This window comes from Saimiri boliviensis, chromosome X (genome assembly GCF_048565385.1).
Source record: "Saimiri boliviensis isolate mSaiBol1 chromosome X, mSaiBol1.pri, whole genome shotgun sequence".
Classification (NCBI taxonomy): Eukaryota; Metazoa; Chordata; class Mammalia; order Primates; family Cebidae; genus Saimiri; species Saimiri boliviensis.
The window spans coordinates 69,297,167-69,323,184 of NC_133470.1; positions in this window are offsets into that span (position 1 = coordinate 69,297,167).

A 26,018-nucleotide genomic window follows, 5' to 3' on the forward strand; every position below is an offset into this window, starting at 1 on the left:
AAGATTCCCAGACAAGAAAGCGCCACAAATCTCAGTGCCGCTGTTTAAGCCAGTGTGGTCGCTGCATGGGAAATTGCATAGATCCCGGAGCCTTTTCACTTGGTGACTGGGGAACCTGGGAGAGAATTGACAGTTCAATTAGGAAAAGAAAAAAAAGGAGGCTCCGAGGTGAGAGCCAGGTGATTGGGCTTGGCTGGTCCCACCCCCTCAAAAAAACAGCAATTGGAAACGCTGATGGTTGAGAGTTTCACAGCAAGCACAGCTGAACCCAGGAAGGTCCAGCTCTGTGGGGGAGGGGCGTCTGCTGAAGGAAAACAAAGAAACAGAAATAACATCATCACCAACAATCTGGACCAGAGACCCAATCTGAAAGTCAGCAATTACAAAGATGACAGGTGGATAAATCCACAAAGATGGGAAGAAACCAGTGCAAAAAGGCTGAAAACACCTGAAATCAGAATGCCTTTCCTCCTTCAGGGGATCACAGCTCCTCATCAGCAAGAGAACAAGACCTTATGGAGAATGAGTGTGATGAATTGACAGAATTAGGCTTCAGAGGGTGGATAATAAGAAACTTCTGTGAGCTAAAAGAACATGTTCTAAACCAACGCAAAGAAACTAAGAACCTTGAAAAAAGGTTTGACGAAATGCTAATGAGAATAGACAATTTAGAGAGGAATATAAGTGAATTAATGGAGCTGAAAACACAATACGAGAACTTCGTGAAGCATGCACAAGTTTTAACAGTTGAATTGACCAAGCAGAAGAAAGGATATTGGAGGTCAAAGATCAACTCAATGAAATAAAATGAGAAGACAAGACTAGAGAAAAAAGGGTAAAAAGGAATGAGCAAAGTCTCCAAGAAATATGGGACTATGAGAAAAGACCTAATCTAGGTTTGATAGGTGTATCTGAATGTGACAAAGAGAATGAATCCAAGCTGGAAAATATTCTTCAGGATATTATCCAGGAAAACTTTCTCAACCTAGGAAGGCAGGACAGTATTCAACTCCAGGTAATACAGAGAACAATACAAAGATATTCCTCAAGAAGAGCAACTCCAAGGCACATAATCGTCAGATTCACCAGGGTTGAAACAAAGGAGAAAATGCTAAGGGCAGCCAGAGAGAAAGGTCGGGGTACCCACAAAGGGAAGACTATCAGACTCACAGCAGATCTCTCAGCAGAAACCCTACAAGCCAGAAGAGAGTGGGGGCTAATATTCAACATCCTTAAAGAAAAGAACTTTCAACTCAGAATTTCATATCCAGCCAAACTAAGCTTCATAAATGAAGGAAAAAAAAATTGTGAACGGACAAGTACTCAGAGATTTCATCACCACGAGGCCTACTTTACAAGAGCTTCTGAAAGAAGCACTATACATAGAAAGGAACCAGTATCAGCCATTCCAAAAATATACCAAATGGTAAAGAGCATCAACATAATGAAGAATCTACATCAATTAATGGGCAAAACAGCCAGCTAGTATTAAATGGTAGTATTAAACTCACATATATTAATATTAATTATAAATTTAAATCAACTAAATGCCCCAATCGAAAGACATAGACTGGCAAATTGGATAAAAAGCCAAAACCCATCAGTATGCTGCATCTAGACCCATCTCACATACCAGGATACACAAAGACTCAAAACAAAGGGATGGAGGAAGATTTACCAACCAAATGGAGAGATAGAGAAAAAAAAGCAGTAGTTGTAATTCTTGCCTCTGATAAAATAGACTTTAAAGCAACAAAGATCAAAAGAGGCAAAGAAGGACATTACACAATGGTAAAAGGATCAATGCAACAAGAAGAGCTAATGATCCTAAATATATACACACCCAATACAGGAGCACCCAGATACGTAAGGCAAGTTCTTAATGACTTACAAAGAGACTTAGACTCCCATACAATAATAGTGGGAGACCTTAACGTCACATTGTCAATATTAGATAGATCAACAAGACAGAAAATTAACAAGGATATCCAGGACTTGAACTCAGACCTGGAACAAGTAAACTTAGTAAACATTTACAGAACTCTCCACCCCAAATCCACAAAACATACATTCTTCTCAGTACCACACCACACCTACTCTAAAAGTGACTATATAATTGGAAGTAAATCACACCTCAGTAATTGCATAGCATTTCACAGGTTTAAATGAAATATTGGTTGGCTGCTTGCTTGTTATTTTCCTCCCTTATTCCTTCCTGTCTCCATTGTTAAGCACAATTATTGGCATAAAAGAGGTTTTCAATACACATTTTTAGACTGCATTCTAGCCTGGGCAATAGAGCAAGATTCTCGTTCTCTCTCCCTCGTTCTCTTCCTCTTTCTTTTTTTCTTTCTTTCTCTCTTTCTTTCTTTTTTTCTGTCTTTTTCTTTCTTTCTTTCTTTTTTCTGAAAAAAAAAAAAAAAAATTCCAGCACTTTAGAAGGTTGAGGTGGGTGGATCACTTGAGCTCAGGAGTTCAAGACACAGCTAGTCAGCATGGTGAAACCCTGTCTCTACTAAAATACAAAAATTAGTTGGGCATGGTGGCACCTGCCTGTAGTCCCAGCTACTCAGGAGGCTGAGGCAGGAGAATTGCTTGAGCCTGGGAGGCAGAGGTTGCAGTGAGCTAAAGTCACGCCACTGCACTCCACCTTGGGTTCACAGAGTGAGAGTCTGTGTCAAAAAAAGAAAAAAAATGTCTAAACAGGATCTAGTTTCAGGCACTAAAAAAAAAAATAAGACATCAGTTTAAAAAGAGTTCGTGACCGAGCAATATGAACTCTTAAAAAAAAAAAAGTCACTTCAGCAGGAAGTGGTGTTGAATTTTATTGAAGGCCTTTTCTGCATTTATTGAGATAATCATGTGTTTTTTGTCATTGTTTCTGTTTATGTGATGGATTATGATAGTTAGTCTGCCTATATTGAACCAGCCTTACATCCCAGGGATGAAGCTGACTTGATCATGGTGGATAAGCTTTTTGATGTGCTGCTGGATTCAGTTTGCCAGTATTTTTGCATTGATGTTCATCAGTAATATTGGCCTGAAATTTTCTTTTCTGTGTGTATGTCTGCCAGATTTTGGCATCAGGATGATGCTGTCCTCATAAAATGAGTTGGGGGAAGTCCCTCTTTTTCTATTGTTTGAAGTAGTTACAAAAGGAATGGTACCAGCTCCACTTTGTACCACTGGTAGAATTTGACTGTCAATCTATCTGGTTCTGGGATTTTTTGGTTGGTAGGCTATTACTTACTGCCTCAATTTCACAACTTATTATTGGTCCACCCAGGAATTCTACTTCTTCCTGGTTTAGTCTTGGGAGGGTGTATGTATCCAAGAATTTAACCATTTATTCTAGATTTTTTAGTTATTTGTGTAGAGGTGTTTATAGTATTCTCTGATGCTACTTTGCATTTCTGTGGCATTTGTGGTGATATCCTCTTTTATCATTTTTACTATAGGATCTATATGATTCTTCTCTCTTCTTTATTAGTTTGGTTAGTGGTCTATCTATTTTGTTAATCTTTTCAAAAAATGAGCTTTGGGATTCACTGATTTTTTGAAGTGTTTTTTTTTGTGTCTCTATCTCATTCAATTCTACTCTAATCTTAGTTATCTTTTGTCTTCTGCTAGCTTTTGATTTTGTTTTTTCTTGCTTCTCTAGTTCTTTTATGGGAGAAAATTTTTGTAATTTATTCATCTGACCAAGGGCTGATATACAGAATCTACAAAGAACTTAAACAAATTTACAAGAAAAAAAAAAATAACCCCACCAAAAAGAGGGCAAAGGATATGAACAGACAATTCTCCAATGAAGGCATTTATGCAGTCAACAAACACATGATAAAAAGCTCATCATCACTAGTCATTAGAGAAATGCAAAACAAAACCACAAGGTGATAACATCTCACATCAGTTAGAATAGCGATCATTAAAAAATCAGGAGACAACAGATGCTGGAGAGGATGTAGAGGAAGTGGAATACTTGTACACTGTTGGTGGAAGTATAAATTAATTCAACCATTGTGGAATACAGTGTGGCAAAACCTCAAGGTTCTAGAAATAGAAATTCCAATTGACCCAGCAATTCCATTACTGGTTATAAATCCAAAGGATTATAAGTTGTTCTATCATAAAGACACATGCACACATATGTTCAATGTGGCACTGTTTACAATGGAAAAGACCTGGAACCAACACAAATGCCCATTGATGATAGACTGGACAAGGAAAACATGGCACATATACATCATGGAATACTATGCAGCTATAAAAAAAGATGAGTTAGTGTTTTTCGTAGGGACATGGATGAATCTGGAAACCATCATTCTCAGCAAACTGTCACAAGAACAGAAAATCAAACAATGCATGTTCTCACTCATAGGTGGGTGTTAAACAATGAGAACACATGGGCACAGGGAGAGGAGTATCACACAGTGGAATCTGTTGGGGAGGAATAGGGAGGGACAGCAGTGGGTAGAAAGGTTGGGGAGGGATAACATGGGGAGAAATGCCAGATATATGCGACAAGGGGATGGAGGCAGCAAACCACACTGCCGTGTATGTATCTATGTAACAATCCTGCATGTTCTGCACATGTACCCCAGAACCTAAAGTGCAATAATATATATAAAATAAAATTAAAAATATAAAAAGGAAAATAAGAGAAGACACACACAAATAAAGAAAAAATCATGCTCAATGATAGGAATAATCAATATCATGGAAATGGCCAGACTACCCAAAGTGATTTGTAGATTCAATGGTACTCCAATCAAGACACCATTGACTTTCTTCACAGAATTAGAAAAAAACTACTTTAAACTTTATGTGGAACCACAGAAGAGCCCGTATAGCCAAGACAATCCTAAGCAAAAGGAACAAAGCTGGAGGCATCATACTACTTTACTTCAAACTATGCTATAAGGCTCCAATAACCAAAACAGCATGGTACTGGTACTAAAACAGACATATAGACAAATAGAACAGAACAGAGGCCTCAGAAATAACACCAGACATCAATAACCATCTGCTCTTCAATAAATCTGACAAAGACTAGCAATGGGGAAAGGATTCCCTATTTAATAAGTGGTGCTGTGAAAACTGGCTAGCCATATGCAGAAAACTAAAACTGGACCATTTCCTTAGGCTTTATACAAAAATTAACTCAAGATGTATTAAAGACTTAAACCTAAAACCTAAAACCATAAACACCCTAGAAGAAAACCTATGCAATACCATTTAGGACATAGGCATGGACAAAGACGTCATGGCAAAAACACCAAAAGAAATTCCAACAATAGCTAAAATTGACAAGTGGAATCTAATCAAACTAAAGAATTTCTGTACAGGAAAAGAAAGTATCTTCAGAGTGAACAGGCAACCTACAGAATGGGAGAAAAATTTTGCAATCTATTCATCTGACAAAAGGTTAATATCTAGGATCTACAAAGAACTTAAAAAAATTTACAAGAAAAAAAATCCTAAAACATTGGGAGAAGCCTAAGAATAGACACTTATCAGAAGAAGACAATTATGTGGCCCCCCCCAAAAAAAAAACCCATTAAAAAATGCTTATCATCACTGGTCATTAGAGAAATGCAAATCAAAACCCCAATGAGATGCTGTCTCACTTCAGTTAGAATGGCGATTATTAAAAAGTCAGGAAACAACAGATGCTGGAGAGAATGTGGAGAAACAGCAAAGTCTTTACGCTGTTGGTGGGATTGCAAATTAGTTCGACCATTGTGGAAGACAGTTTGGCAATGCCTCCAGGATTTAGAACCAGGAATACCATTTGACACAGCAATCTCATTACTGGTTATATACCCAAAGGATCATAAATTATTCTACAATAAAGACGCATGAACACATATGTTTATTTCAGCACTATTTACAATAGTAAAGACTTGGAACCAACCAAATGCCAGTCCATGATAGACTAGATAAAGAAGATGTGACACATATACACCGTGGAATACTATGTAACCATAAAAAAGAATGCATGGCCTTTGCAGTGGCATAGATGAAGCTGGAAACCATCATTCTCAGCAACCTAACACAGGAAACACCACATGTTCTGACTCATATATGAGAGTTGAACAATGAGAACACATGGACACAGGGAGAGTGCCATCACACACTGGGGCTGGTTGGCAGGTGGGGGACAAGAGAAAAAAGAGCATTAGGACAAACAGCTAATATATGTGGGGCAAAAAGCCTAGATGACAGGTTGATGAGTGAAAAAAAACACCATGGCACATGTATACCTATGTAACAAAACTGCATATTCTGTACATGTATCCCAGAACTTAAAATAAAATTTTAAAAAGAGAAAAAAAAATGTCAAATGGCTAATGGCAAAGACTATTTGGATTAGCAAAGCATTCTTTTAGGCACCTTGAACTTACGGCATCATTTTTGTCCCCAACTGATAAATAAAACTCCCATGGGATATGGATTAAATTCAAAATTAGTTAATTGGTTCTGGGTTGCCATGCAATAAAATACATGATAAAACCATTTCTCTTTTATAGGGGGATTTAAGATTTGATGTAAAATTGGGACCCTTAATTTTGGAGATATATTTTTGTCTTTCAGATGTGCTTGCTTATTAGGCTCTAGGAACTACATGCTTTCCTGGCTCTGTTCCTCCAAGGACTCCAATATAATGCCAGTAATCAAATTTAAAAAACTTAAAAACTGGTAAACAGAAAATTTTATAACTACCAGATCTTCTTCTGTCTGTCTATGTTTGTAGTTATATGTGTTATATGTGAGACGTTTATGTAAAAGATCTCTAATTATTTTTTTAAGAAAGCACTTAAATATTTAAAAGAATACAAAAACTGTTTTGTCTTTTATTCCATGTGACTTTAGTAGTTTTTGGAAAATAAAAAAAGCTTTGAAGATTATTGGTAAAATAAAGACAATTAGGCAGTCAGATATTAGGTTTACTAAATGCTTTAAGGTCAATTTTTTAACATTGTTCAACTGCCATGCTTTTCAGCTAGGTAAAGCCTGAAGACAGTTGGAGTTAGCCACACCCCTAGCTGTGGTGAAAAGAGCTGGATCTTATCTGTCTGGTGACCTAGCCTCCAAACTACTACATAGTTAAAATAACTTACCAGGTTTTTCACCAATACTGAAAATTGCTAAGAGTTGCGATTGTCACATGCAATTGAAACTACTAAAAAAAAAAAAAAAAAAAAAAAAAAAAAAAAAGAGCAGTTTTATATTCAAGATATGTAAAAAACCTAAAATCTGTTTTTAGTAAAAAATTGCAAAAAGGCATGAAAATGTAAATTTTTGCCTAGCTTAGTGGGTTAAAGGATTATTTTTAATTAGGTAAGACAAAGATAATGATTTGAACAAGTTGTATAAGGTTTGTAAAGATTAATCTTAGTTGAAATTGAACATTGGAATAAAAGCACAACAAGATTTTCCTTGAAGCCTGATCTTCTCTTTAAAAAAAAAAAAATTGTAAAAGGGTATAAAATGTTTATGAGAATCTCACTTTATGATCAAACTGATAAAAATTGGATAGATTTGTCTATAAGGTTTTATTAAAAATTGGGGTTGACATTAATAATACACTAATGCAAGGGTGAAATGTGACTTTCTTTCCTGAACAAGATATTTATGTAATATTAAAGATAAGGAAAGATTTTTATTTGCCTTTTGAATAAACTACCAAAGAAAGGGGTAATAGGGGGAACAAGAGACAGATTGTTTGAAAAGTTGTCTTCTCTCTATCAATGAGTAAATGTTTTTGCCTTTTAAAAACTTTTTGAGTCATCATTTTGGCTAAATGAATGACTTTTGATAAACTGGAATTTTATTTCATAATATCGAGTTTTAAACTTTTAACACGTTTGATAGGTTTCCCCAAATCAAATTTTAGCTTCCTAATTGTCTTTTCTAACCACTAAATTTGTGATGCTACCAGGGGCCCATGAGGCATCCAAAAGATAGGTAAACAGAATTATTTGGCATGTTTAGTTACATAGGAAGCATTGTGAAAATAAAAGAGTATGTTTAACCACCTTCTGATTACATTTTAGTGGATAATATTAAAATGTTTCAAAATTGTATGGGGTTCCTAAAATTCTAATATGTCTAAGTATATGCTATCAATCATAATTAAGGTTATTGTGTTGTAATTGCAGACTACAGGAATAACCAAATTTTCTTGTCAATTTTGTCTTTATTACCATGTAAACTCATTTACATATTAACTTAATTGTTTAACATTGATGCAATTTCTGAAAACTTCACAAGCACTTCAAATCCTAGAAGATGTCTTTTAGGAGGTTCATGAAAGAATAGAAAGGGTTGTGAAAAGCAATCTTAAATGCAGATTTCTAATAACTTTAGAATCTTATCATTTGAACTGGGTAAGAATCCCTGGAACTTTATTGAAAAGACTGCCTAAGTTAAAAAAAATGCTAACCCAAGTAGAACAAAAATTAATTGAATACCAAATAAATATTTTGCCAGGTTTACATGCTAAATCAGCCAATACCAAAATTGTTTAAATACACAATGTGAATGAATCTATGGTCTAAGTCAAATTACCTATGATAACTCATTAGTTATCAACAATATGCACCTAAATTGGAAAAACAACTGGTATTCAAGAGGATATAAGTCTAATGTTAACTAAGCATAGACTCTTGGATAACCAGGCTGACCTCCTTGTTCTTCTTGAGTCCTTCAAACTTATGTTCTTAAAGGTTCCATATTCCAAGGCTTATCATGGAAAAAAAATTCAAATTAAATATATTGGTGTGGTAAGTTATAAATTGCTAAAATAGTTTATGACCAATTTTTAATTTGTGAAATTCCTATCAAAGCTCCAGGTACATTTTGCTACCCGATGGGCCATTTAAACATCCATAAAGAGATTATATTAGGTTGTAATTTTCAATGCATGTTTTCTGGTTGTATAAAACTCTCCCATGCCAGAGGTGTGACGTTTTAACAGTAAATTATTATGCCACAGTGTGTTTTCTTTAGGTAAAAAAAAAGCTCTTCATGGTTCACTGTGAACAATCAACCTGTTCACAATCTAGAACCTGAAGATTGAATCTTCTGTGAATATCAAAAAAAAAGACTGCCTTTGCCAACCACACTACAACAAAACTTTGGCATCTTTAATTTTGCGTTCATAATCTCACAACTAAGAAGGCTCTCTCCACACTTTTGGAACGAACTGTACACCCATTGGAACCCTTAAAGTAAAGATAACCAGGGAAGTTTCTCCCCAGAAGAAGATGGCATCCTTGATGTGAACAGCTTTTTTCAAGATGCCAGATCAAGACCTTCCTACCATCATGAGACACTTTGAATATTTTTTCTTGCTTATGCCTCAATGAACAATAGAAGTGAAAAGGAGTCTGTTAGGTATGCTTATTTGGTATACTTTTATTTGAGAAAGATTTTGCAGCCACCTTTATTCGTGGATAACTTTATTCTATGATAGATAAAAAAAGAAGGCCCCAAAGTGAGAAACAGAACATTAGTTTACTCCTCTTAACTCACATCATGGGTTAAATTGATCATTGCCAGGAGGCGTTCACTTTTCCATAAAGGCATTATTTGTTATGTCATTTTTCTATGGTTTGGAGTAAAATAAGCAATGATTATAAATGTATCCCTCATGATAGGCTCTATATCAAATTCTACTGTAAAGTCTATGACTACATGACAGACTTTACATTCTCTTGTGAAAGTTGTGCTAAATAATAGAATTGCTCTAGATTACTTACTGGTTAAATAGCAGGATATGTGCAGCTACTAGCACTTACGGCCTATAGAGAAAACATTGGGTATTATAGAGATTCGGTTGTAGGTGATCAATAAAAAGAACTGCTTAGTTAAGTGAGTAGACTCTTTATCAGCTCATTCTTTGGTCTATTTAATTTTAGGTGTTTTGGTTTATGGAGATTCTGGGAAAGCAGCATACTCCAAACTCCCGGTATCATCCTCTGAATAGTCATAATAGTAGTCTCCCTGGTGTCCTATATTCTCTCAAATGTTTTAAATGTTTGCATGCAGCCAACTCTAGAATGTAAAATGGTCTCTCTTTAACTGGAATGACAAGAGCTGAAAGAAATATGCAACCTTGTGGACACCATAACCTATGAATGACATGCTGAGACTGGAAATCCGAAGTAACGGTAACTGACTGTGCTAAGGCCCTAAGTTTCGTCACACTTTTAATTAGGTGATAACTTTACCATAAACATGAAATTTTTTAAAGAAAATTATAGGAGGTTATTGTCTTGGACTGAGCTGAAGCACTAGGTCCCAACAGACTAAACAAACAAATAGAATCACTTGTGCAAAAGCAAAATAATGAAACTAAGATTTTAAGGAAACACACAGGTTCTAGAACAGACCAGGTTTTGCTTTCCTCTTGTAAAAAGAACATTCAAGCATAAGGAGGTACCTCTACTCAGTCCTTTTTCCTACTTTTCCAAAATTGTTTTCCTGTATCCCAGTGGGTTGCAAAACCAATAATAGTGACACCAACGACTAAAGTTTTGGTCAATCTCTCAAAATTAAGAAAATGACCAAAGTGGGGAATTGTTTAAGTGAATTAAATATGGCCTGGGAATGACTCCATACTTCTATATTTGAGTCTCTGTGGGTTATCTGTAACCTAACTTAATAGGTAGATAATATCGAAAATCTAACAAGAGTATGTGCTTGTAACAATAGCTCAGTCTTGGCTGATCCCAGCAACCATACTTTAACCACTCACACACTGCTGAGTGTTCCAACTGTGCTCAAATAAGGCAAACACCAACCTGTAACTAACAATGCAGCAGTTTCTGTACCTCACTTCTACTTTCTGTATGTCACCTCCCTTTTGTTTGTCTATAAATATGTTTTGACTATGAGGCATCCCTGGAATCTCTCTGAATCTACTGTGATTCTGGGAGCAGCATTAATTTGCCTGATTAACAAATCATTCATTGCTCAAGCAAATGCCTTTAAATTTAATTCAGCTGAAGATTTTCTTTTAAAAGAAAACAGTGCAATCTCTCAATTATTGAAAATAAGACCATCTTGGTTTGAGAAAACCCTAGCTAATGTCTGGTTCTAAAAATTGTTGAAAATGTAAACTGTTCTGTTGACAAATAGAAAAGACTACATTTTTAGAGCCACCTAAAAGAAATCTGCTCAAAGAGATAAAAAACTGAATTATTTTGCAAGGATTAGGGACTGTCATTTAGAGTGGCATTCAAACCATTCTTGATTACTACAGTCCAGCCAGTTACCATATTCATTATCTCATATAGTCATCTTCTTCTGTGTGGTAAAAGAATCTGAAATCTATTCTTTTTGCAAATTGTCAATATACAATAGTATTTACTATAGTCCTCATGCTGTATGTTATCTGTCTAGACTTATGCTATGTACCTGCAGCTTTATACCCTTGATTTGCATCTCCCCATTTTCTCTCTACCTATAATAACAACAGTTCTACTCTCTATTAGATTGTTTTAAAATTCTACATGGAGAAATCACGTAGTATATTTTTTTCTGTGTCTAGCTTATTTAACTTAGCATAATGTCCTAGCATAATTCAATTGTATGTATAACACAATATCTTTATCCAGTCATAATTCCACAGACACTAAGGATGTTTTCATATATTGGCTATTCTGATTAATGCTGTAATGAACACGGGGGCACAGATATTTCTATGAGGTGCTGATTTTATTTCCTTTGGATACATACACAGAAAAGTGATTGGTAGGTAGAGACAGGTAGGTAGGTAGGTATGTAGATACATACATACATACATACATACATACATACACACATACACTGACATAACTATTTTTAGATTCTATTGCTTTATGTTGATTTCTATGCATGTATCTCTGGGAAAAAAACATTCTGATAACAGATTTTTTTTTCTCAAAAAGGTTTATTGAGATATAATTTATAATGTAAAATCCACCTGTTGTAAGTGTCCAAGCCAATTGTTTTTAGCATATTTACAGAGTTGCATGATCATCACTACAGTCTAATTTTAGAACATTTTCATAACCCTAAAAATAAACTCTGTGATTATTTTAACATCACAAAGAATTTTCACCTCCAGCCTGACAACAATTAGTTTACTTTGTGTTTGTATATATTTGTCTGTTATGAACATTTCATAAAACTTGAATCATGTAAATAACATAAATAAGAATAAAATAAACCATTATTGAATGAGAAACAATTGTTTAACACTTTCTATTATGGTTTTATTAATTTGTTATCCTGGCTACATCATAAATACCACTCATACTTTGAAAAATATAAACAGAGTATCATTATTTCAAAGACTGCTTCAATTATTACTGGTGTGAAGATTACATTTTATTTACTAATATTGATAAATCATTTTCTTCTTAAGAGTTCCATTTGCAATTTTGAAATTAGTTATGAATTGAAAACTTTTATAATTAAAAACCAGAAGTGAAAGCAATGAGAGTGACTTTTCTCTTTTTGCCCAAGAAAGAAAAGCATTGGCAATTGGTCATATGTATATGATGTATTAGTTTGAAAATTTGATTTTAAAATAAGTATTTCTAATTTATTGGTATAATTCAGTTTTTACATCTCATTTTTTATTTGCATTTTCTGTCAGTCAGATGGTTGCCCTGAGGTTGTTGATCCTATTTTTGCCTCATCCGGCAACCAAATACAAAAGAGATCTTCACGATGTTGCATGATAGACAGAAGTGTTGTTCAAAGTTTTGTTTCTTTCTTCTAAAACTCTACTTTTAGAGAGTTCTATTAGCACCAGTAAATATATATATTTATTAATAAATATTAATAAATAAAACAATAACTATTTTATTTATAGTAAATAAATATTTACTAATAAATATATATTTATGTATTATCTTTATATTTATTATATATAACATATATATTATATAGTTATTTATTAATAAATATATATTAATTATATTGCAATTACTTAATAAATTATAAATAATAAATCAATAAATTTATAATTAATTAATAAATATGTATAATAGATAATTATATGATGTATATTTATTATATATGGTTTTTATTAATTAATAATATAGTTATTATTATAACTATATAATATATAGCTATTATATATTACAGAATATATAATATAGTTATTCATTAATAAATATTAATAATAATAAATAAATAATAAATATTAATAAATATTTATTAATAAATAACTATAGAGTATACATGTTCTGTAATTTTAAAAGTCAGTGCTATTTGGAAGGTATCATGGCTTATGGGGAAAAGCAGTAACTGGAATTCATAGACCTTAGTCTAGTCTGCCTACATTACTCTTCTTGTGTGTGGCTTGGGTATGTCTTTTAAAATCTCAGTCTCAACTTACTAAATGGTGACTTAATATTTCAGGATTCTACCAATCCACTGGGGAGCTCTAAGGATAAAATGGCAATTGGTATGAAATACATTCTAAATAACAAAATACTGAAACATGTAAATATTAAAGGAAATCTTACCATTATTATTATTCTTTATATCAATTTGGAACTTTTGAGATTGGCATTTGTAAAAATATCTAGTAAAGAACATGTCATACAGTATGTCTTAAAAAAGGGTTAGCTAAGTACAAATCTGAATGAGCTGTTTTTTTCACATTTTATTTTCCGATTTTCAAATGGAAGCTGGATAAGCTCATGTTTGAGTGTGATTTTGGAAGTGTGAATTTGGATCCACTCAAATAAACTTAGAGAAAATTCATGCAAATCTAAAATCCTCTGATGTTGAAGTTATTTTGGAGTGCCCAGGGACAAGCTGTTAGGTGATTAGAGGGTATGATTTAAAGTAGCTTTGCCTCAAAAGTTTAGCTCTTGTCTGGTAAGCTACTAAATTTAGTAACTTCTAATTTTCATATATTAATTTATTCAAAAATATAACAATTATTTCTTGAATAGTGACATTTCCAGTGCTGTAGTAATCACTGAAGTGATAGTGATTAAAAAAAATTACCCAAGACAAGTAATTTTGTATATTGATGACAAACATGCATGAAAATGTTTACATTATATCACAATTCTGTGCTTTAAAGCAGTAAATTTTATATATATATATATATATATATACATATAAATATGTATATATATATATATAAAATTGCATTTTAGGTTCTGAGGTATATGTAAGGAACATGCAGGATTGCTGCATAGGTACATACATGGCAATATGGTTTGCTGCCTCCATTCTCATCACGTATATCTAGCATTTCTCCCCATGTTATTTCTCTTCACCTCCCTACCCCCTACTGTCCCTCCACTAGACACCCCCCACCACAGACCTCAGTGTGTGATGCTCCCCTCCCTGTTTCCATGTGTTCTCATTGCTCAACACCTTTCTATGAGTGAGAACATGTGGGATTTGATTTTCTGTTCTTGTGTCAGTATACTAAGAATGACGGTTTCCAGTTATATCCACTTCCCTACAAAGGACACCACCTCATCGTTTTTTATGGCTGCATAGTATTCCATGGTGTATATGTGTCACATTTCCCCTGTTGAGTCTATCATCATTGGGCATTTGGGTTGGTTAAAAGTCTTTGCTCTTGTAAACAGTGCTGCAATGAAAATACGTGTGCATGTGTCCTTAGAATGATTTATAATCCTTTTGGTATATACCCAGTAATGGGATTGCTGGGTCAAATGGAATTTCTATTTCTAGGTCCTTGAGGAATGGCCACACTGTCTTCCACAATTGTTGAACAAATTTACACTCCCATCAACAGTGTAAAAGTGTTCCTATTTCTCCACATCCTCTCCAGCATCTGTTGCCTCTAGATTTTTAATGATGGCCATTCTAACTGGCATGAGATGGTATCTCAGTGTAGTTTTGACTTGCATTTTTCTAATGAACAGTGATGATGAGCAGTTTTTATATGTTTTTTGACCTCATATATGTCTTCCTTTGCAAAGTATCTGTTCATATCTTTTGCCCACTTTTGGATGAGTTTGTTTGTTTTTTTTTTTTCTTCTAAATCTGCTTTAGTTTTTTACACATTTTGAATATAAGTCCATTGTCAGATGGGTAGATTGCAAAAATTTTTTTGCATTCTGGTGGTTGCTGGCTCACTCTAATGATTGTTTCTTTTGCTGTGCAAAAGCTCTGGAGTTTAATTAGATCCCATTTGTCTATTTTGGCTTTTGTTGCCAGTGCTTTTGGTGTTTTAGTCATGAAGTCCTTGCCTATGCCTATGTCCTGAATGGTTTTGTCTAGGTTTCTTCCAGGGCTTTTATGGTGTTAGGTCTTATGTTTAAATCTTTAATCCATCTAGAGTTAATTTTAGTATAAGGTGTCAGGAAGGGGTCCAGTTTCTGCTTTCTGCACATGGCTAGTGACTTTTCCCAACACAATTTATTAAACAGGGAATCTTTTCCTCATTGCTTCTTTTTGTCCAGTTTGTCAGAGATCAGATGGTTGCAGATGTGTGGCATTGCCTCCGAGGCCTCTGTTCTGTTCCATTGGTTTATATCTCTGTTTTGGCACCAGTACCATGATTACTGTATACTTGTTGTATAGATTAAAGTCAGGTAGTGTGATGCCTCCAACTTTGTTCTTTTTGCTTAGAATTGATTTGGCTATGCGGGTTGTCTTTCGGTTTCATATGAAGTTTAAAGTAATTTTCTCCAGTTCTGTGAAGACAGTCATTGGTAGCTTGATGGGGATAGCATTGAATATATAAATTACTTTGGGCAGTATGGCCATTTTCATGATATTGATTCTTTTTAACCATGAGCATGGAATGTTTCTCCATCTGTTTGAGTCCTCTCTTATTTCGTTGAGCAGAGGTTTGTAGTTTTCCTTGAAGAGGTCCTTTACATTCTTTGTTAGTTGTTTTCCTAGGTATTTTATTCTCTTTTTAGCAATTGTGAATGGTACTTAGTTCTTGATTTGGCTCTCTTTAAGTCTGTTATTGTTGTGTAGGAATGCTTGTGATTATTGCCCGTAGATTTTGTATCCTGAGACTTTGCTGAAGTTGCTTATCAGTTTAAGAGATTTTGTGCTGAGACAATAGGGTCTTCTAAATACACAATCATGTCATCTGCAAATAGAAACAGTTTACTTCCTCCTCTCTTAACTGAATACCCTTTATTTCTTTTTCTTGCCTGATAGCTCTGGCTAGAACTTCCAACACTATATTGAATAGGAGTGGTGAGAGAGGACATCCTTGTCTAGTGCCAGATTTCAAAGGGAATTCTTCTAGTTTTTGCCAATTCAGTATGATATTGACTGTGGGTTTGTTGTAAATAGCTTTTATTGTTTTGAAATATGATCATTCAATACCTAATTTATTGAGAGTTTTTAGTATAAAGTGCTGTTGAATTTTGTCAAAGGACTTCTCTGTGTCTATTGATATAATTCTGTAGTTTTTGTCTTTGGTTCTGTTTATGTGGTGAATTACGTTTATAGACTTGCATATGTTGAAACAGGCTTGCATACCTGGGATGAAGCCTACTTGATCATGATGGATAGTTTTTTCATGTGCTGTTGCAGTAGATTTGCCAGTATTTTATTGAAGATTTTTGCATCAATGCTCATCATGGATATTGGCCTGATTTTTTTTTTTTTTTTTTTTTTTCTTGTTGATTCTCTGACACGTTTTGGCATCAGGATGATGTTGGTCTCATAAAATCATTTGGGGAAGATTTCTTCTTTTTGGATTGTTTGGAATAGTTTCAGAAGGAGTGGTACCAGCTCCTCTTTGTATGTTTGGTATAATTTGGCTGTGAACCCATCTTGACCTGGGCTTTTTTTGGTTGGTAGAGTATTAATTGCTGCCTCAACTTATCATTTTTTTATTGCATCTATTTGATTCTTCTCTCTTTTCTTTTTTTTATTAATCTGGCTAGTGGTCTATTTTGTTGATCTTTTCAAAAAACCAGCTCCTGGATTTGTTGATTTTTTGAAGGGTTTTTCTGTGTCTGTCTCTTTGAGTTCTGCTCTAATCTTAGTTATTGCTTGTCTTCTGCTAGCTTTTGAGTTTTTGTTTTTTTTTTTTATCTTGATCCTCTAGCTCTTTCAATTTTGACAATAAGGTGTGGATTTTACATCTTTTCTTGCTTCTCATGTGAGCATTTATTGCTATAAATTTTCCTCTAGACGCTGTTTTAAATGTTTCCTAGAGATTCTGGTACACTGTGTCTTTGTTCTCGTTGGTTTCAAAGAACATCTTTATTTCTGCCTTCATTTCATTATTTATCCAGTCAACATTCAAGAGCCAGTTGTTCAGTTTTCATGTAGTTGTGTGCTTCTGAGTTAGTTTCTGAATTCTAATTTGATTGCACTGTGGTCTGAGAGACTGTTTAGTATGATTTCCATTCTTCTGCATTTGCTGAGGAATGATTTATTTCCAATCATGTGGTCAGCTTTCAAGTAGGTGTGATGTGGTGCTGAGAAGAATGTATATTCTGTAGATTTGTGGTGGAGATTTCTGTAAATGTCTATTAGGTTTGCTTGGTTCAGGTCTGAGTTCAAGTCCTGGATATACTTGTTAATTTTCTGTCTCATTGATCTGTCTAATATTGACAGTGGAGTGTTAAAGTGTCCCACTATTATTGTGTGGGAGGCTAAGTCTCTTTGTAGGTCATTAAGAACTTGCTTTATGTATCTGGATGCTCCTATATTGGGTGTGTATATATTTATGATTGTTAGCTCTTCTTGTTGCATTGATCCTTTTACCATTATGTAATGCCGTTCTTTGTCTCTTTTGATGTTTATTGGTTTAAAGTCATTTTATCAGAGACTAGGATTGCCACTCCTACTTTTTATTGCTCTCTATTTGCTTGGTAAATCTTCCTCCATCCGTTTATTTTGAGCCTATGTGTATCCTTGCATGTGAGATGGGTTTCCTGGTTACAGCACACTATTGGGTTTGGACTTTTTATCCAATTTGCCAGTCTGTATCTTTTGATTGGGGCATTTAGCCCATTTACATTTAAGGTCAGTATTGTTATGTGTGAATTTGATCCTGCCATTTTGATGGTAGCTGGTTGTTTTGCACATTAGTTGATGCAGTTTCTTCATTGTGTTGATTCCCTTTACCATTTGGTACATTTTTGGAGTGGCTGGTTCTGGTTGTTCCTTTCTATGTTTAGTGTTTCTTCCAGGAGCTCTTGTAAAGCAGGCCTGGAGGTGATGAAATCTCTGAGCAATTGCTTGTTCATAGAGGATTTTATTTATCTTTCACTTATGAAGCTTAGTTTGCCTGGATATAAAATTCTAGGTTGAAAGCAATTTTCAAACTTTAACTTGACTTGGAATCCCCTAGAGGACTTGCTGATGCATGTAGTTTCGAATTTAGCAAGTCTGAAGTGGTGTCTGTCTGAATTTCTAGCAAGGTCCCAGGTGATGCTGATTTAAAGATCACACGTTGAGAACTATTTTTGAGGTAGTCCAATCACAGAAAATACTTACAACAAAGCTACAAGAAAACTAGGATAATAGGGGTATCTACTTTACAAGGTTGTTGTGAGGATTCCATATTAGAGATGCTATTAATAGTTAACATTTATGAATAACTTTACTATAAGCCAGCAGTTGTCCCAAGTTCTTTCCTTTTTAAATTTACAATTGTGTATATGATTATATTTTTATTTAATATAATTCTGTAGGTTTATGGAATGTAATGTCCTAATTTAATATGTTTATAATGTGGAATATTAAATCAGGCTAATTAACAAATTCATCACTTTACATGTATATCACCACATATATTTTGTTTTACTGTTTAACTGAATCTTAGTAAATATGTCTATGTGATTATATATGTTTATATATAACATATAATCTCATAAATATGATTTTACATATGTGATATATATATATCATATATGAAATTGCATTATTATATGTTATATATAAAAATTTTATAATACATTATTTATGAACTATGAATATATTTCATTTTATTTATGTTTTATTTATATATATTTCATTTATAATAAAGTACGTGAAATCATATATAATATATTGTATATACAATTTAATGTATATATATAATTATTAACCTTGTTTTGCAGATGAAGAAACGGTTCCATAAATATGAATATGAAGTAGACACCCAGTGCCTACAGTATTAAATGTTCAATAAATAGTAGCTGACAATTTTTCTAGTCAGTCATGAGCCACATAATGGTATTTCATCAATGATAAACTTCATATAAAACCATGGTTCAACATGACTATAATGCCATATTTTCACTGTAATTTTCAATGTTTAGATACCCCAATACTTACCCTGTGTTATAATTGCCTACAGTATTCAGTAGAGTAACATGCTGTAGAGATTTGTAGCTTGGGAGCAACAGGCTATACCATATAGGCCAGTTTTATAATGGGCTATATCATCTAGGTTTGTGTAAAAACACTACGATGTTTACACAATGATGAAACCACATAATGATGCATTTATTAGAATGTAGTCATGTTAGTAAGTCACACATAATTTATTTGTATGTATAAAAGTTATGAGTGCATAAGATCACATTTTAAAATTTAACTTTTATTTTAAGTTCAGGGATGCATGTACAGATTTGTTATGTAGGTAAACATGTGTCACGGGGTTCATTGTACATATTATTTCATTCCTCAGGTATTAAGCCTAGTACCCATTACTTACTTTTTCTGATACTCTACCTTTTCCCACCCTCTACCCCCCAAAAGACTCCAGTGTGACTTGTTCCCCTTTATGTGTCCATGTGTTCTCATCATTTAGCTCTCACTTATAAGTGAGAACATGCAGTATTTGGTTTTCTGTTCATACATTAGTTTGAGAAGAATAATGGCCTTCACCTCCATCCCTGTTCCCACAAAGGATGTGATGATATATTTTGTTTCTATGGCTGCATAGTGTTCCATGGTGTATATGTACCACATTTTCTTTATCCAGTTTATCAGTGATAGGAATTTATGCTGATTCTATATCTTTGCTATTGTGATAGTGCTGAAATGATCATTCATTTCATGTATCTTTATGGTAGAACAATTTATATTTCTTTGGATATATACCCAGTAGTGGAATTACTAGATCAAATGGTATTTCTGTTTTTAGGTCTTTGATAATCACCACATTTGTCTTTCACAATGATTTAACTAATTTACACTCCCATCAACAGTGTATAGTCATTCCTTTTTCTTTGCAATCTTGCTAGCAACTGTTTATTTTTGACTGTTAGCAATAATAGCCATTCTGACTGGTGTGAAATGATATTTCATTGTGGTTTTGACTTGCTTTTCTCTAATGATCAGCAATATTGAGATTTTAAAAAAATAATTGCTGCCCACATGTCTGACTTTTCATAGTTCATTATTGCCAGGGCATGGGTTACAGGGTGTAAGATGTAAAAAAAGACTATTCTGGGCATATTGGTACAACTCCTGGTATGGTATAGCATAATTAGGTAGGAATCTTCTATAACAAAGTTTAACTCTCTCAAATTATAAATCAAATAAGTGGAACAGGAAAATTTAAATTACTTACCCCAGTTCCCAAGACTTTATTAAAATCCTTTGTATCGAGCATGCAGAAAACAGTGAGATATAATTCTTAACATTGTGAAATCTGGAGTCTTAAAGTTTCTACCGTATTTTGATAATAATTTCTGTATCAGTGAGTGTGTTGAGAATTAAATTAAATACATACATAGTAGAAAGCAAAGATTAGCTCTCCTCATCTTTGAAAATATTGAACTTTCATTTTCCTGGGGATAAAAAAATATTACGCAAGCAAAGAGAATATAGGGGTGGGGTTGAGGATCCTACGGTAAGTTTTTACATGTCTGAGCCCTCAGTAGAGTGTAAGAATTTGGCTGCACATATAAGCAAAATATTTCTTAATGAATAACATGAGAAATTACTATGATTTAATGTCAGAAGACAGGTGTGTGAAGAAATTTAAATTTCTAAACAAAATTTTATATTTTGGTGAAATGCATATCATAATATTTGACATTTTAGTCATTTTATTTTTGAAATTATTTTTATTTTTCTAACGTTTTAACTTTTCTTTTAGATTCAGGGGGTACATGCATAGCTTTGTACCCAAGTATATTGTGTCATGCTGAGGTTTGGGGTACATATGATCCTATCACACAGGTACTTATTGAAACACGCAACAGTTTTTGTCAACATTTGCCACCCTTTTCTCCCTCCTTCCTATAGTCATCCCCAGTTTCCACTGTTGCCATCTTTATGCCCCTGAGTACCAAATGTTTAGATTCCACTTATACATGAGAAAATGAAATACTTGGTTTTCTATTCTTGCATTAATTCACTTAGGATAATGGTCTTGATCTTCATTCATGTTGCTGCAAAGGACATAACTTCATTTTTTATGACTGTGTAGTATTCTATGATGTACATGTACCACAGTTTCTTTATACATTCCACCATTAATGGGCTCCTATGTTGATTTCATGTCTTTGCTATTTAAATAGTGCTGGGATTAGCATGCAAGTGCTTGTGTCTTTTTGGTGGAAACATTTTTCCTTTGAACATATACCCAGTAATGTAATTGTGGAGTCAAATGGCAGTTCTGTTTTAATTTATTTGAAAAATCTCCAAACAGTTTTCCATAGTGGCTGAAATAATTTAAATTCCTAATGAGAGTGTATGAATGTTTCCCTTTCATTTTTTTTTTTTATTATTATTTTAAGTTCTGGTGTGTACAAGTTTACTACATAGGAAAATATGTGCCATGGTGATTTTCAGCACAGATCAAACCATCACCTAGGTATGAAGCCCAGCATGCATTAGCTATTTTTCCTGATCCTTTCCCTTCTTCTGCCCCCAAGATAGGCCCCAGTGTGTGTTGGCATGTTTTTTTTCCCTCCCTGTGTCTATGTGTTCACACTGTTCAGCTCCCACTCATAGTGAGAGTTATTCAGGAACAAGTTGTTAATTTCCATGAATTTATGTAATATTGAGAGATCTTGGTATTGATTTCTATTTTCATTTTGTTGTAGTGTCATAGTATGGTTGGTGTAATTTAGATGTTTTTGAATGTATTGAGATGTGATTTTTGGCTAAACATGCGGTCAGTGTTGGTACAGGTTAATATTTCCAGATGAGATGATTGCATATTATGTAGTTAATGGGTGGAGTATTCTATAGATCTTTCTTTGGTCTAACTGGTCATATGTAAAATTTAATTCCAGAATTGTTTTGTTAATTTTCTTGCTTGATGTTATGTATAACATTGTAAGCGTACTGTTGAAGTCCCTCACTATTATTGTGTTTCTCTTGAAGTCTTTTTACATGTCTAGAAGTACTAGTTTTATGAATCTGGTGCTCCAGTGATAGATGTGTATATGTTTAGGATAGGTAAATATTCTTGATGAATTGAACACTTGTATCCCTGGGATGAAGCCTAATTGATCTTAATGGATAAGCTTTTTGATGTGCTGTTGCATTCATGTGGCCAGTATTTTATTGAAGATTTGTGTATCTGTGTTCATCATGGATATTGGCCTGAAGTTTTATTTTGTAGTTGAGTCTCTGCCAGGTTTTGGTATCAGGATGATGTTAATCTCATAAAATGAGTTAGGGAGGATTCCCTTCTTTTGCATTTTTTAAATATTTTCAGAGGTACAAGCTCCTCTTTGCACGTCTGGTAGATTTTGGCTATGAACACATCTGGACCTGGATTGTTTTTGGTTAGTAGGCTATTAATTGCTGCCTCAACTTCAGCCCTTGTTATTGTTCTATTCAGGATTTCAAATTCTTCCCAGTTCAGCCATGGGACAGTCCAAGCGTACAGGACTGTATCCATTTCTTCCAGATTTACTGGTTAACGTGAATAGAGTTGTTTGTTTTAATCTCTCATGGTAGTTTGTATTTCTGAGGAATCAGTGCTAGCCAAAACCTCCATCCTGTTCTGTGCCAACAGCTTGTGGTGCTGAGCTGGCAGGATCTGCCTCTCAGATCTGCGCTGCTAAATTGCGGCACTGCTAGGCCTGGTGGCGTTCTCCTGTACTGTGGGTTGCAAAGGGCATAGGAGAAGCACAGTATCTGAACTGGAGTGCCAAATGTGTAAAGTCCTCAATCCTCCCATTGGTTATGCTTCCTGGGTGAGGCAGAGCCCTGCGCTGCCTGGGTTTGCCCTCCCTGGGCTACACCCACTGTCCAACCAGTCTCATTGAAATGAACCTGGTACCTCAGTTGGAAATGCAGAGATCACTCATGTTCTGTGTCTCTCTCACTGGGATCTGTGCTCCGAAGCTGTTCCTATTCAGCTGTCTTGGTGGAAGTCCTGTGATTGTTTACTTTTTAGGCTGTTTATCTCTTTCTTTTTTTCCTAAAAAAATATAAAATGCTTTACTAATTTGCATAATATCTATGCAGAGATGACATGTTAATCTTCTTTGCATTATTTTAATTTTTTGTATATGTGCTGCCAAAATGACCACAGAATTTTAAATTTAGAATTCAATATTCGATAGCAAACTTTGTCCTGTCCCTAGATATAACCATCCAAGGCTCAAAATGCATTTTCACATTTTGAGTACTTCTGTGTGAGTGGCTAATCTTTAATCATAAATTTCTATTTAATGAGAAGTACCTTTAATATTGTAGAATTTAATAACAATATAATTCATCTTAGACAATGAAAATGAAAATTATTTGAAATAAAAAGTAATATTACACATTATTAATACTAGTTGAAAAAATTTAAAAGTTCATTATCAATGAAATTCATATTTTAAGGCTTCAGGAATAATTAAATTTTGTATTGAGTTTCTGATTATTGTAATGAAATAATGTTCCAGATCCTAAAAATAACTTGATATTAATATAAACATGTTAGTGTGTCAAATTTTATTTCTAGAAAGAATGGATTATTAAAGAGTCAAAATCAAGCAGTGTAACTGAAATGTGAAATAGCATTTTCCCTTATATTTATACATTTCTAACCTTTATTGTTTTATCACTAAAACAATACACACTTGTTTGAGAAATTAGGAAAGACATATGAACTAGACAAAATATATTAATTATCCATAATTTTATTGTGTAAAGAATATTTCTGTTCAAATAATAAGAAATAGTCTAGATTAATGAATGCCTTCATATATTTTTTACCTGTTTTAATTAGTATCATTTCTTCATCACTGGGCAACAGCTCCTCTTCATCAAACTACATATGTGTTTTAATCATCTACTAGAACAATCTGAGACATCAATTTTTGAAATAATTTCAAACTTAAAAAAACAGCTTTATGAAGAGTACAAAAAGTATATATCTTCTTTACTCAGATTCCCCAATTGTCAATGATTTATGGCATGTGCTGTCTCTCTCTCTCTCTCTATCTCTCCATCAATAAATAACCATATGGTTAGATATAAATATTTTGTGATTCTTTTTCTGAATAAGTTAAGAATATGGTTCAAGTCTGATGCTGCAAACTTAGAAAATTACATCATACATTTGCCAACAAATAATGACCTTTTTTTTTTTTTTTACCATACCGCCATTACAACCTCCAAATTAGTAAACATTGTCATTCATTTAACAGATTCCTTTCAAATTCTGCTAATGTTCTCAATAATTTCTACTTTATATTTTTGGTTCAGGGTCTAATCTAGGATTAAATGTTGCACTCAATTATTACATCTCTTTACTCCCCTTTAATTTGGAACAGCTTTTCTGCCTTAACCTCTATTTCATGGTGGTGCCAATTTTAAGGAATAATAGCCCCTTATTCTCTGTGGGAAGGAAGGCTCATGTTGTTTGGTGTTTTCATGACAAGGCTCAGGACATGAAATTTTGGCAGATATAACACTAATACAATGCTGCATTTTTCTCAATGACTCACATCTAAAGGTATCCAAATTGACTGAATATCTTAAGAGTACATTTGTCAAAATGAAAAAAAAATTAACATTGGTTAATTTTTACATTGCTATTCTCATACTTTCTCCTCAATTTCTACATCTTCTTGCTCCCTTTCTTTTTCTTCCTCTCCTTCTTCTTCCTCCTCCTCCTGCTTTTCTTCTTCCTGCTTATCCTTTTCCTTTCCATCTTTCTCCTCCTCCTGTTCTTATTTTTTCATTCTTCTCAACTTTCCATAAATGTAATATCTGAGCCATGGAGTCACATAAAAAAAAATAGAAGAATATACAATAATGACAGTGGATTAGAGTGGAATATCATAGAAAAATGAGATGTATTGATTCTGGATATTAGCACTTGTCAGATTGATAGATTACAAGAATTTTCATCAGTTCTGTAGGTTGGCTGTTCACTGTGATGACAATATCTCTTGCTCTACAGAAGCTCTTTAGTTTAATTACATCCCATTTGTCAATTTTGGCTTTTATTGTCATTGCTTTTGGTGTTTTAGTCATGAAGTCTTTGCCCATGCCTATGTACTGAATGGTATTGTCTAGAATTTTTCTAGAGTTTTTAGGGTTTAAGGTCTTACATTTAAGTCTTTAATCCATCTTGATTTAATTTTTGTATAAGGTGTGAGGAAGGGGTCCAGTTTCAGTTTTCTGCCTATGGCTAGCCAGTTTTCCCAACACCATTTATTAAATAAGGAACCCTTTCCTTATTGCATGTTTTTATCAGGTTTGTCAAAGACCAGGTGATTGTGAATGTATGTTGTTCCTTCTGAGGTGTTATCTCTGTTATGTTCCATTGGTCTATGTATTGGTTTTTGTACCAGTACCATGCTGTTTTAGTTACTGTAGCCTCAGAGTATAGTTTGAAGTCAGGTAGTGTGATCTCTCCAGTTTTGTTCTTTTTGCTTAGGACTGTCTTGGCTATCCAGGCTCTTTTTTGGTTCCATATAAAATTTAAAGTTGTTTTTTCTAATTCTGTGAAGAAAATCAGTGGTAGCTTGATAGGATAGCATTAAATCTATAAATTACTTTAGGTAGTATGGCCATTTTCGTGATATTGATTCTTCCTAAGTTTTATTCCTAGGTATTTTATTCTCTTTGTAGCAATTGTGAATGGG